Here is a 14,259-nt window from a genome sequence, read left to right as displayed (position 1 = left end):
ATTCTTTCTTTTCCAGTTGGCTACATTCTATTTTTCTTGAAATGAGACTGTTTGTCCCTTTTTACCTACCTCATCTTCTATATACCTAATTCTCTTAAAACAATATAAAATTTCTACTGGGTCTTGGCTGGACACAGTGGCTCATGCCTATAATCCCAGTACTTTGGGAGGCCGAGGTGGATGGATCACCTGAGGTCAGGAGTTTGAGACCAGCCTGGCTAACACGGTAAAACTCTGTCTTTACTAAAAATATTAAAAAATCGGCTGGGTGTGGTGGCGGGTGCCTGTAGTCCCAGCTACTCAAGAGGCTGAGGCAGGAGAATGGCGTGAACGCAGGAGAATGGCGTGAACCCAGGAGACGGAGGTTGCAGTGAGCCAAGACTGCACTACTGCACTCCGGCCTGGGTCACAGAGTGAGACTCCGTCTCAAAATAAATAAATAAATCAAACAAAACCACCCCAAAATAGCTGGGCATGGTGGTGCACACCTGTAATCCCAGCTACTAGGGAGGCTGAGGCAGGAGGATCACTTGAACCCGGGAGGCGGAGGTTGCAGTGAACTGAGATTGCACCGCTGTACTCCAGCCTGGGTGACAGAACGAGACTTCATCTCAAAAAAAAAAAAAAAATAATAATTTTCTACTGGGTCATACATGTACTGTGTGATGTGTACTGTATATAAGACATGTACCGTACATTTTCCTTCCCTACATTTTTTAACTTAAGTTGCCTTCCCTGCATCTTTTAAATTTACTTTTCCTATAGATATATATTTTTTATACTTAACATCTGCTTACCTTGTCTTGATGACTCATGGGTTACACCTTTGTTCCATTTCAGACTCTGCAGCCTTTATTATCTTTACAATCAGTGACTACACTGTAGGCAGAACCTATGATCACCAGGGAAATAATCCACCGTGTGGTACTTCCAGTAATAAAAAAAAGATTTTAGATTTAGAGGGTCTTCCTCTTTTACATAAAAATTCTTATGAAACATATGTATACAAAAGAACATATAAAACATATGTGTTCAGTTTTTTAAAAAGAATGAGCACCTGTGACCCCCAGCCAAAGAAATGGAACATTATCAATATTTTGTCACACCTTGTATGCCTCTCCTTAAGGACAATCTGTTTTGTTTTGGTTTTGAGACAGAGTCTTGCTCTGTCGCCCAGGCTGGAGTGCAATGGTGCAATGTCAGCTCACTGCAATCTCTGCCTCCCAGGTTCAAGCAATTCTCCTGCCTCAGCCTCCCGAGTAGCTGGGATTACAGGTGCCCACCACCATGCCCGGCTAATTTTTGTATTTTTAGTAGAGATGGGGTTTTCCCAGGTTGGTCAGGCTGGTCTCAAACTCCTGACCTCAGGTGATCCACCCACCTCAGCCCCAAAAAGTGCTGGGATTACAGGTGTGAGCCACTGCACCCGGCCAGCACAACCTGTTCTTATTCCTCTCCAAAAGTAAACACTTTCATTAATTTGAAGTTTCTAATTCGCTTGATAATTTTTACAGTTTAGCTAAAAATAAATATATATCCCTAAAAAATACACTATTTAGTTTTACATTTGAAGTGCCTAAAATAAAGAGAATCTGGAGTGTGCAATTTTCCACAAGATATTTTGTTTACTCCACATCCTTACCCATAGTTGGTATTGATATATCTGAAATGATATCTCATTGTAGTTTCAGTCTGCATTTTACTGATTACCAGTGAGGCTTGAGCATATATTTATTGTCCATTCATATTCCCTCCTCAGTGTCTGTTTGCCCTTTGCCCATTTTAAAATTAGGTTATCTTTTCTTCTTGCTTTGTAGGAGTTGTATACATATTTTTCATGTAAGTCCTTTGCTGATTGTCTTATAGATATCTTTTACCATTTTGTGCATGACTTTGATCTCTACAGTGTATTTTAACAAATAGATATTATGTGTTTAAGTGTAGTCCATTTAAACAATATTTTCCTTTATGGCTTGTACTTTTTATATTTTTAAAAATATCTTCTCTTACCTCAAAGTTGTAAAATAGTCTTTTATATTATCTGGTTTAAAAATTTTACACTTCATTTTTTATCAGATTTTAAAATTTGTGGTAAAGTACATATAACATAAATTTTACCATCATAACCATTTTTAAATGTACAGTTCCATGATACTAGTACACAAATAAAATATTGTTGTGTAGCTATCACCACTGTCTATTTCCCGAACTCTTCATCTTGCAAAACTGAAACTCTGTGCCCATTAAACAGTAACTCCTCATCCCTCCTTCTCATGGCTACTAGCAGCCACCATTCTACTTCCTTTAACTATGATTTTGACTACTCTGTGTAACTCACGTTAGTGGAATGATACAGTTTTCATTTTGTGACTGGCTTATTTCACATAGCAAAATGTCCTCAAGTTTCATCCATATTATAGAATATATCACAACTTCCTTCTTTTTTAAGGCTGAATAGCATTCCATTGTAAGTATATACCACATTTTTTAATCCATTCATCTGTTGACAGACACTGGGTTGCTTTCACATTTTAGCTATTGTGAATAATACTTCCATGAACATGGTGTACAAGTATCCCTTTGAGACCCTGCTGTCAATACTTTTGGGTATATACCCAGAAGTGGAATTGCTGGATCTTATTATGGTAATTCTATTTTTAATATTTTGAGGAACTGCCATACTGTTTTCCACAGAGGCTGTACTATTTTGTGTTCTTATCAACAGTGCACACATGTTTAAATTTTTTCACATCTTCGCCAACACTTGTTATGTTCTGTTTTTTAAAAAAATAGTTGTCATTCTAATGGATGTGATGTGATATCTCATTGTAGTTTTGATTTGCAATTAATATTATGATTTCTCTTGTGATTTTTTTCTTTGATCCTTTATTGTTTAAGAGTGTGTTGTTTAATTGTCACAAATTTGTGAATTTTCTAATTTTCATTCTGTTGCTAATTTCCAACTTCATCTCATTGTGATTGAAGAAAATATCTAGTATTATATCTATCTTTTAAAAATGTATTGAGATTTAATATGTGACCTCCCTTATAGTCTATCTGGAGAATGTTCCAGGTACACATGAGAAAAATGTGTATTCTATTGTTGTTGGCTAGAGTGTCTGTATTTGTCTGTTAGGTCTAGTTGGCATATTGTGTGGTTCAAGTTCTCTATTTCTTTGCACGTCTTTATTTCCTTTTTGTTTGTTTGTTTTATCCATTGTTGAGAATAGGATATTGAAGCCTCCAACTATTAGTAGAGAACCATTTCTTCTTTCAATTCTGTCAACTTTGCTTCACATATTTTGATACAGTGTTCCTAGGTACATAGATTTTTGTTATTGCTATATATTCAAATGCTGTATTAAAACTTTTATTAGTATATGACTTCCTAGCCAGGTATGGTGGTATGCGCCTGTAGTCCCAGCTATTCCAGAGGCTGAGGCAGGAGGATTGCTTGAGCCCAGGAGTTTGAGGCTGTAATGTGCTATGATTTTGCCTGTGACTAGCCACTATACTCCAGCCTGGACAACATAACAAGATACTGTCTCTAAAGAAAAACCAGTTCTTGTTTTTTGTTAACTTTTTTGATTTTTTAAAGGCTATCTTTTCTGATATTAGTATTACCACCTCTACTCTCTTTTGGTTTATATTTACATGGAATATCTTTTTCCACCCTACCACTTTCAATCTGCTTGTGTCTTTGGATCTAAAGCAAAGCTCTTATAGACAGCATATAGTTGGATCATGTTTTTAAATTCATTATGCCAATCTCTATCTTTTGATTGGAGGGTTTATATCTGTTTACATTTAAAGTAATTACTAATAAGGTGTGACTTCTTTTGTTTGTTTTGCCGTTTGTTTTCTGTGTGTCTTACAGCTTTTTTGTCTCTCATTTCCTGCATTACTGCACATTACCCTCTGTTGTGTTCAGTTGATTTTTATAGTGTAATGTTTTAATTCCCTTATCATTTCCCTTCTAGCTTTTTTTATGGTTACCATGGAGATTATATTTAACATTCTAAAGTTGTAACACTCTAATTTGAATGTATATTAGTTTAATTTTAATAACATACAAAAATTCTTCTCCTTTACATGTCCATCCTCACCCCTTTCAGTTTTTGGTATCATAAAATTATACATATTAAGTGTCCAAAAAACATAAACTAGTAACTGTTTTTTAAAATGCACTAGTTTCTCAACTGGACATGGTGACTCATGGCTATAATCCCAGCAGTTTGTGAGGATGAAGTGGGAGGACTGCTTGAGCCCTGGAGTTCAAGACCAGGAGTTCGGGTCAACATGGCAAAACCCTGTCTCCACAAAAAAAAAAAAAAAAAAAAAAAAAAAAAAAAAAAATGCAAAAATTATCGAGGCGTGGTGGTGCATGCCTGTAGCCCCAGCTGTTCAGGAGGCTGAAGCAGGAGAATCACTTGGGCCCAGGAAGTTGAGGCTGCATTGAGCCATGATCATGCCACTGCATTCTAGCTTGGGAAACAGAGAAAGACTCTGTCGGAAAAAAAAAAAAAAGAATACATTAGTTTCTTAAATTATATAGAAAAGAAAATGTGGAATTACAGACCAAAATTACAATTATTATTATAGTAGCTTTTAGACTTATAATTATTTTTTAAAAGTATTAGTCTCTTAAATCATATGGAATACCAAAGATGAAGCTACAAACTATTATTAAAATAATACTACCTTTAATAATTGCCCATATATTTACCTTTACTGAGATTTTTATTTTGTCATATGGCTTTAAGTTACTGTGTAGTGTCCTTTCATTTCAACATGCAGAACTCACTACCTTTAGCATTTCTTGAAGGGCAGGTCTAGTGGTAACAAACTCCAGCTTTTGTTTATCTGGGGATGTCTTAATTTCTTCCTCATTTTTGAGGGACAGAGCTGCTGGATATAGGATTTTTAGTTCACAGGTTTTTTTTCTTTCAGTGCTTAGACTATGTCTGCCCACTGCTCTTTTGCTTCCAAAGTTTCTGATGCGAAATTTGCTGACAAATCTTGTTAATAATCCCTTCTATGTGATGTGTCACTTCTCTCTTGTTGTTTTCAAATTTTTCTTTGTCTTTGGCTTTTGACAGTTTGATTATAATGGGTCTCAATGTGGGTCTCTGAGTTCATCCTACTTGGAATTTGTTGAACTTCTCAGATGTCTATCTTTCATCGAACTTGGGAAGTTTTCAGCTGTTATTCTACAAATAATCTCTCTGCCACTTTCTCTTTCTTTTCTTCTTCTGAAACTATTACAGTGTGTGTGTGTTGGTTCATTTGATGGTGTCCCACAGGTTCCTTAAGCTGTTTTCAGCTTTCTTCAATCTTTTTTCTTTCTATTCTTCAATGACTTGATAATTTCTATTTTCCTAATCTTCAAGTTTGCTGATTTTTTTTTATCTGCTCAAATCTGTCTTTGACTCCCTCTAGTGAATTTTTCATTTCAATTATTATATTTTTAAGCTTCTTTTTTTCTTCTTTTAAAGATAGGGTCTCACTCTGTTGCCCAGGCTGGAGTATAGTGGTATGATCAAAACTCACTGCAGTCTGAAAATCCTGGCCACAAATGATCCTCTCACTTCACCTTCCCAAAGTGCTTAAGTTACAGGCATGAACCATCTTGCTCAGTGTGGAATTTATTTTTGGTTTACTTTTAGGTTTCCTATCTTTTTACTGAAATTTCTATTTTGTTTGTATGTCATTTTTCTTGACTTTCTGCATGTCTTCTGCTGGTTCTTTGAGTATTTATAAGACAGTGGTTTTAAAGTAATTATTGAGTAGGGCTGCCATGTTGTCTTTCTCTAGGACAGTTTCTGTTTTATTTTTTCCCCCTTAAATGGCTAGTACTTTCTTATTTCTTTGTATACTTTGTGATTTGTTGAAAACTAGACATTTGAAACTAATAATGTGGTAACTCTGGAAGTCAGAATTTCTCTCTTTCCCAGGGTTTGCTATTTTTTCTTTTTGTTTTAATTGTTGTAGGATGTCTCCATGTCAAGGATCAGCCTGACATGTAAACTTAAGATCTTCATGGTCTTTTCTGAGCCTATGACTTTCCCTGGGCATATGCGGTAACTAATTTCCCCTGTGTATGCAGTTGCTTTTGAATGTCCTAGTCTTTAGTGTCTGGTTTCCAAAAGGGGGGAAAAAGAAAAATGAAGGGGTAGTTAAAGGAACCTGCCCTTTAAGTCCCCTGAAAGACACTTGAGCTAGAGTGGGTGGGGCTTCCAACAATGAGAGGTGGGGTGTGCAACAAGGACAACTCACCTGTATCTGCACCTCCATGATCAGAAGCAGCAAATTATCAATCAGAATACAGATCTCCAAATTTTGGAAGACAGGGTTCTTTTTCCCACCTTGGGTCCCACAACCTGCATTCAAGCTGCTCCAGGAACACATGTATGGCTGCATATGCCATGAGACTGGGAGATATGGGATGTGTAGCTCCTGCTGAACTAAGAGCTAAAATTGACTGAAATTAACTGCAATTTATGTCCAAGCTTATCCCTGGAAGTTTCAAGTCTTCAATGGATTCCAGAGTTCTTCTCAGAACTCTTCCCAGTCTCACTTCATCAGATTAAGACTTCATCAGATTTCTCCTTTATTCATAATTATTAGTTTTAAAAAATCATCACAGGATATTGAATTTTAACAAATGCCTTTCCTGCATTCATTCAAATAATTATATGGTTTTTTTCTAGTTTGTTAATATGTTTAATTAGATTAATAGATCTTTTATGTTGAAGTGATCTTGCATTTCTAGAAATCCAGGATAGTCATGCTGTATTTCCTTTTTCAATACATTACTGGGTCTGCTAATCTTTAGATGACGATATTTGCAAGCATGTTTACAACTAAATTTCTTTTTTTGACTATTACAAAAGTTTATTTAACAAAAAGTCTAATAAGAAAATGTATATGACCTAATTTTTACATCATAGTAAAATAGGCCCTTTGGAGAGGCAACATGGATTTCTCTTCTAAACGGTCATTATTTATACTCATTTCAAGGCTTCTAACATGATGGTACTATTTCCTTGTATTACCACCATTCCAGTATTGTTCTGCTGTCCACTAGTTGCCATCTCCACACATTTATCTATCACAAGATTCATAAAGGGATCAAATCCCCACAATATTCCTTGGACATGTCTGCCACCATTTAATTTCAGTTATAACTTCTTGTTCATACATTTTTTCAACTCCAGAGGGTGAGCTTTGCTCATGGTGTCTTTTCCATGGGCTTACAGGTCACTGAATTTCCTTTCTTGCACTTTCTTTGTCCAACTTTGATATCAAGGTATCAAGGCTATACTAATTTTATAAAATGAGTATGGACATTTCCTTTTTAAAAAAATTCTCTGTAAGAATTCATGTAAGATTAGGATGATCTAGTTTGAGAAAACTAGTCTATTAAACCTCCTGGACCTGACATATAAGATTTTGAACTATTCATTCAATTTCTGTTTTGGTTATAGAATAATTAAAGTTTTCTATTTCTTCTTGAGTCAGTTTTAGTAATTTACATTTTTCTTGAAATCTATCCATTTCATCAAGCTGGCATAAGGTTGTTCTAAGTTTTCTGTTATTTTCTCTGCTTAATTTTGTTTACGTGTACCTTCCTTAGTATATCTTTTATCATGTGATTTCTCCTTTTTTCTTTTCTATTTATTTAATTTCTGTGCATCTGTATTATTATACTTTCTTTTGGTTTATTCTATATTTTATTCTTTGTAACCTAAGAAGTTGGATTCTGAGCTCATATATTTTCAGCTTTTCTTCTTTTTCTGATCTATGCATTTAAGGCTATAAGTTTTTTCTACATAACAATTTTGCTGTATCCTATATATGTTGATATGTAGTAGATTTATTATTGTTCAGTTTTAAGTATTTTAATATGTAATTTTAGTCCATTCTCATCCTGTAATAAGGACATACCCTAGACTAGGTAATTTATAAAGGAATTATAGAGGTTTAATTATAGAGGTTTAATTGACTCACAGTTCTGCATGACTGGGGAGGCCTCAGAAAACTTAAAATCATGGCATACGGGGAAGCAAACACATCCTTCTTCACGTAGCGGCAGGAGAGAGAAGCGCAGAGCTAATGGGGTAAAAGTGCCTTACAAAACCATTAGATCTCATGAGAACTCACTCACTATCATGAGAACAACATGGGGGAACCACCCCCATGATCTAATTACCTCCCACGAGGTCCCTCCCCTAACACATGGGAATTACAATTCGGATTACAATTCAAGGTGACATTTGGGTGGGGACACAGAGCCAGACCATATCATTGTTCATAATATATTTTTTTACTCATGAATGTGGTAAAAGTATGGTTTTTTCTAAATTAATGTTTTGTTATCAATTTCATACTTTATTTTATTATAGTCAGAATATATGTTGTATTGCACCACTTTCTATGGTGATGGAAATGTTTTTTGTCTGCACTGTCCAGTATGGTAGTCACTAATCATATGTGGCTATTGAGCACTTGAAATGTGGCTAGTTAGAATGAGGACCAAATACACTTAATTTTTGATTGATTTAAATAGTCACATATGGCTACTGGCTACAATATTGAGCAGTTCATGTTTATAGAACACCCATGCTTTGAACTTGGTTGAAATTTGATTTATGTACTAATGCATTTTTAATTTTTATGAATATCCCATGTGCATTTGAAAAGCATTTCATGTTTTCTGATTTTTGATGCAGTATGCAATATATGTCCATTAGCTCAAACCTACTAAATGTATTGTTCATATCTTCTATACTCTGATTTTGAACTGCTTGATCTACCAAATACTGATATCTGATAGATACTTTAAAGTTCTCAGATAAGTTTTTAAAAAAAAACATGAAGTGCATTTGTCAATTTCCCCTTCTGTTCTGTTATTTTGCTCATAGACCTTTGAGCTATGTTAAGTGCACACAAATGTAGAATTGTTATATCTTCCTAATGAGTTTAACCTTTTATTTTTTATGCCACAAACCTCTTTATCTCTCATGATGCTTTTTGCCCCAAAGTCTATTTTATCTGATATTAATGTAGGTGCTTTATATTTCTTTTGCTGGGTTAGTTTCTGGTACTACTGAGCTGGGATAGCAAGGGAAGGAGATTGACTGATATCCATAAAATGAGTCACCTTGTGTACCTAATTACCTTGATGGTCCTCAGCAGTGAATGCCCTTTGGAGGACATTCACCTGGGACTGAATATCCTTATACTCCATGCCTGTTCCAAAGCTCTATCACATACTTTTTCCAAGTGCCTGACTATCTGGTGGACGTGTTAGCTACTGTCCACAAATTGGTGTAGTTCTGTGCCTTTGCCATGTGCTGCAAGTCTCATGGCTGCTGTCAGTTCACATATCTATTCTTTCTGTTAGAAGGCAATAATGGCTTTTCCTTCACCCTGTCTTCCAAATGTCATTAATGCTTTTCATTGGCAAAATCTAAACAAGAGCTCTCCAAGAATGGATTGTAAGAATTGTAGTGCCGTAGTTTCACAGTCTCTGCAGTATATTTCCAATCTTTGCAATGTAGAGAACAGCTTAGAATGATGGAGATAGAATTGAGCATGACACAGACAAAATTCAGCAAAAGAGTAATCATCCATTTTCAATATAGCTGACTCAAAGATGATTAAAGGACTAGGTATTTCTTTAGAAAACAACTGTGTCTAAAACTGACTTTTTTTCAGTGACTACAAAGGTATATGTATTTGTTTTTCTTAGTGGGAATTATGCCTTCCATCTGTTTTTCTTAAAACATGTGAACATATTTTCTTATGATGAGATTTTTTTCTATACCATGATTTTGAGTGGCTCCATATCTTGTATAATAGAACTGTGACATAATTTATTTACAGTATCCTACAGTTAGACATTTAGACTGTTTCCAATTTGTCATTATGTAAATAATGTTGTTATGAACCTCTATGTAAATAAATACACATGGAATTGTTTTATTAAAAGGTATGTGTATTTTTAAGTGTTTTTCATTGTTTTCAATACTGAGTGTGTGTGTGTGTGTGTGTATATATATATATATATATTTTTTTTACTAGTTATGATAGCCAAAAAGGCTATCTCTTTTTTCCCCTCTGTCTAGTCCTTGATTTAGGAAGGCTGTTTTAATTAGTTTGTCTTTAATTACTAGAAAGACTTAACTTTCCCCTCATGTCTATTATCCATTTCTATTTCTATTTTTATTAGTGACTTACTTTTCTACACACACACATACACACACACACACACACGCACACTCACAGTGCCCTCATCATCATGTCATTGTTCTTCTAGAGACATCCATTGAATGGTTTATGGAATTCGTTTGTGTCCGATATAAATAAATAGCTTGTTATATAAATGACTGACTTAACCTCTTCCAAGGCCTTCATATTGCAGGATCTGCATTAATCCTTTTAACCCTCTTCTTCAAAGGCTATCATTAACAGCAGAACTACCTGAGAGTCTGTACGGAAGTGTTTTGAGATCTATTACATATAATCCCATATCTCTATTGTTGCTCTAACATTCTTAAGATTCACATTTATGAGTTAGTATTTTGTTTTTGTTTCCTTATCTCTGTTTGTCTCTGTATAAACTCTTTTGCTGTTACTTTGGAAGTCATTCTCAGTTTTTCATTCACACAATGTTTTTTATGTCATTCTCTTTGAGTTCTACTGCAAGGAAGAGATATAAATAGTTTAAGAAAAAGTAATAGTTCTTTTTAATTTTAGTTGCCAAGAGATAGTTTCCTTGGTGGTATGTTTTTTTTCTGTATAATGACTGCAATATGCCCAGAGTGTGTCATCTTACTTAGTTTATGCTGGAAAGATAGAATTGTTTTTTACAAAGTTTACAATTGAGAAAATTAGAAATATACTTCCACAGCATTTCTAGTATATAAATATGATTATTCTCCACATTTGACATTTTTGAAGATTCCCCTTCTACATGGCTAAATTCAGTAGTGAGTGCCAGCTTCCAGTAACTCAGAACAGCACACAGAATGAAAAAGTCCCCAAAGTCCCTATAGTGATTGACTATAACACCAAGTATATAAAAAGGTGAAATGATATACAGACTGTCTCAACTTATGATGGTTTGACCTATGGGTTTTCAATTTTACAATGGTATGAAAGCGATACCTATTCAGTAGAAATCATACTTCAAGCACCCATATAACCATTCTTTTTTCACTTTCAATATAGTATTCAATAAACTACATAAGATATTCAACACTTTATTATAATATAGGCTTTGTGTTAGATGATCTCACCCAATTGTAGGCTAATGTAAGTGTTTTGAGGATGTTTAAGGTAGGGTAGATTAAGCTGTAATGTTCAGTAGGTCAGGTGTATCAAATGCATTTTCAAAATATATTTTCAACTTACGATGGTTTTATCAGGATGTAACCCTATTGTAAGTTGAGGAGCATCTGCATAGTTGGTTCTTTCCTTCCTTGTGAGCTGTACATTTGTATTATTCATAGTAAAGTGCTAGTCTCCATCTGGTTTACTTCTGACCTGTTTCCTGCCCCATCTCTTTTTAGGATTTGCATAGTATTCTGGGAATTGAAACTGAGTTTAATTTAGCAAAACATGTTTAAGAAAAAAGAAATCTGGTGCTGAGGAAACTTGTTATGCATTCCAAAGGATTTTTGAATTAAAAAAAATTTAGAGACAGGGTCTCATTCTGTTTCCCAGGTTGAAGTACAGTTGCATGATCATAGATCACTATAATCTGATATTTCTGGACCCAAATGATCCTTCTGCCTCAGCCTCCCGAGTAACTAGGACTACAGGCATGTGCCACCATGCTTGGCTAATATTTTAATTTTTTTGTGAAGATGGCAGCTTGCTATGTTGCCTAGGCTTGTCTCGAACTCCTGAGCTTAACCGATCCTCCTGCCTCACCTTCCCAAAGTGCTGAGATTACAGATATGAGCCACCATGCCCAGCCTATTTTAGATTAACAAGGATAATATTTATTGTGTAGATAATATATAGTTACGAATAATGAGTCAACTGCATAACATTTGTTCTTAGTAATACCCTGCAGTCCAATATTTTTCAGTTATTTGTATTAAATATATGTAAATAAATATTTATTGAGCACCTACTGTGTGTGAACTTCTGTTATAAGTTTTCATTTGTTTGTTTTTGTTTTTGAGACGGAGTCTTGCTCTGTCGCCCAGGCTGGAGTGCAGTAGCGCAATCTCAGCTCACTGCAACCTCTGCCTCCCAGGTTCAAGCGATTCTCCTGCTTCAGCCTCCCAAGTAGCTGGGACTACAGGCCCGTGCCACCATGCCTGGCTAATTTTTTGTATTTTTAGTAGAGAGAGTTTCACCATGTTAGCCAGGATGGTCTTGATCTCCTGACCTCGTGAACCACCCCGACTTGGCCTCCCAAAGTGCTAGGATTACAGGCCTGAGCCACTGTGCCCAGGCTGTAAGTTTTTAAGAAATACAAAGATGAATAAGACGGTCTCTGCTCTCTAAATATTTTTAGTCTAGTTTTTTGGTTTTGTTATTTTACAGAAACTGAAGTTTTTCTAAATAGTTTTTTAACAGCTTTATTGAAATATATATTCCACATAATTCACCCATTTAAAGTGTACAATTCACTGGTTTTAGTATATTCAGAGTATATTTAGTATATATAATTCTGAAATTATTATAATTTTAAAACATTTTCATTAGCTCCCAAAAGAAACCTTATACCTGTTATACCCTCCATACCCTTCCTACTCCCCAGCTCTGGGTAACCACCAATCTACTTTCTGTTTCTATAAATTTGCCTAATTCTATACGTTTCTATGTAAATGGAATTACACAACATGTGGTCTTTTGTTACTGACTTTTTAACATAGTGTTTTCAGGATTCATCCTATTATAGTATATATTGGTACTGCATTTCTTTTTATTGCTGAATAATATTTCATTGTATGGATATACCACATTTTATCTGTCCATTTATTTGTTGATACACATTTAGATTGTAGCTTTTCTAAATACTTTTATATGTAAATGTTGATTACCATAATTATATGTATGGGCTGATGTTAATGATAGGTTTCTTTCTTAACTTTAAGTTACATACAAACTAATGGCTATATATTTATAAATATTCCACAAATTCATTCTATTCTATTATTTATTTTCTCATTTAATAACAAATTATTTCTGTATTTTTATAAGTCTCTACACCAAGAAGGAATATTTAATATGGTATTTTGCTTACATTCACAGAATGAGACTTCTTTGTATAAAGCATCTCAGTATTTGATACTGAGTGATAAAGAACTATCACAACTCAGGTATTTGTTTTATTTTGTAGCCTGTGTAAGTCATGATTAATAGACAATATCCCTCCTTTTCATTAATTCCATGTGTAACTCTTCAAGAGCCTTGAACATATAAACGTAAAGTTCAGTTATCTACCTAACCCACACCTAGTATACAAAGGCAGAGAAGGAAAGGATAATCAGATACCAATATCCACTGAAGTCTTTTCCATTACTCTCACCCATAATATCTACTCTCTTCCAAATCCTTTCAGATTTGTGCTCTGTCTTATCTTCCTGACCTGGCCCCTTATAACCTTTTCAACCTGCTCCATGCATACTGTACTACTTGCTATTCTTAAACATGCCAAACAGACTCTCCCACATACTTTTTTTGAGTTATGCCATACTGTACACACTGTATTATACCTTGAGTTATTTCTTATGATATATATTGGGCAATTGTTCCAAATGAACTTCCTCATTCTTTACAATTATATTTAACAAGAGGATGAACCATAATTTATTAATCAGTCCCTCATTGATGGACATTTACATTGTTTCTGGTGTTTTGCATATGTATGAGTATATCTGCGAATGAATTCTTTGAAATAGCATTGCTGGGTCAAGAATACATGTATTTGTGCTTTTCATAGTTATCTGCCAAATTGCAGCCCAAAGATGCTGTATCCATTTTAATTCCCACCTGTAGTATCTGTGAGTACAAGTTTACATCTGAACTAATGAAAAGAATTATTACACTTTTGATCTTTGTAAATCCAATATGTGAAAAAGTTATCAATGTATTTTTTCATTTTTATTTGCATGACAGTAAATATATTTTTATATTTATGGGGTCATTTAATATTGTGGGTTTTGTCAATTGCTTATTTGTATCTTTTGTCCACTTCTCCTCCTCCAGGCATAGGTCTATGATTTATTTGGAACT

General features: G+C 34.6%; 1 protein-coding gene and 1 pseudogene across 2 annotated transcripts in view; one reads left to right on the top strand and one right to left on the bottom strand.

The window, feature by feature from the left end:
• The window catches only part of ATL1 (atlastin GTPase 1), a 100,172-nt gene that overhangs the window by 32,162 nt on the left and 53,751 nt on the right, over positions 1 to 14,259 (top strand). The gene's annotated exons all lie outside the window — the stretch shown is intronic.
• LOC126958547 (small nuclear ribonucleoprotein G-like) lies at positions 7,011 to 7,274 on the bottom strand (annotated as a pseudogene).

This window comes from Macaca thibetana, chromosome 7 (genome assembly GCF_024542745.1).
Source record: "Macaca thibetana thibetana isolate TM-01 chromosome 7, ASM2454274v1, whole genome shotgun sequence".
NCBI classification, from domain to species: Eukaryota; Metazoa; Chordata; class Mammalia; order Primates; family Cercopithecidae; genus Macaca; species Macaca thibetana.
Note: the sequence above shows the minus strand (reverse complement) of the source record. Positions and strands in the feature narration are given on the sequence as shown.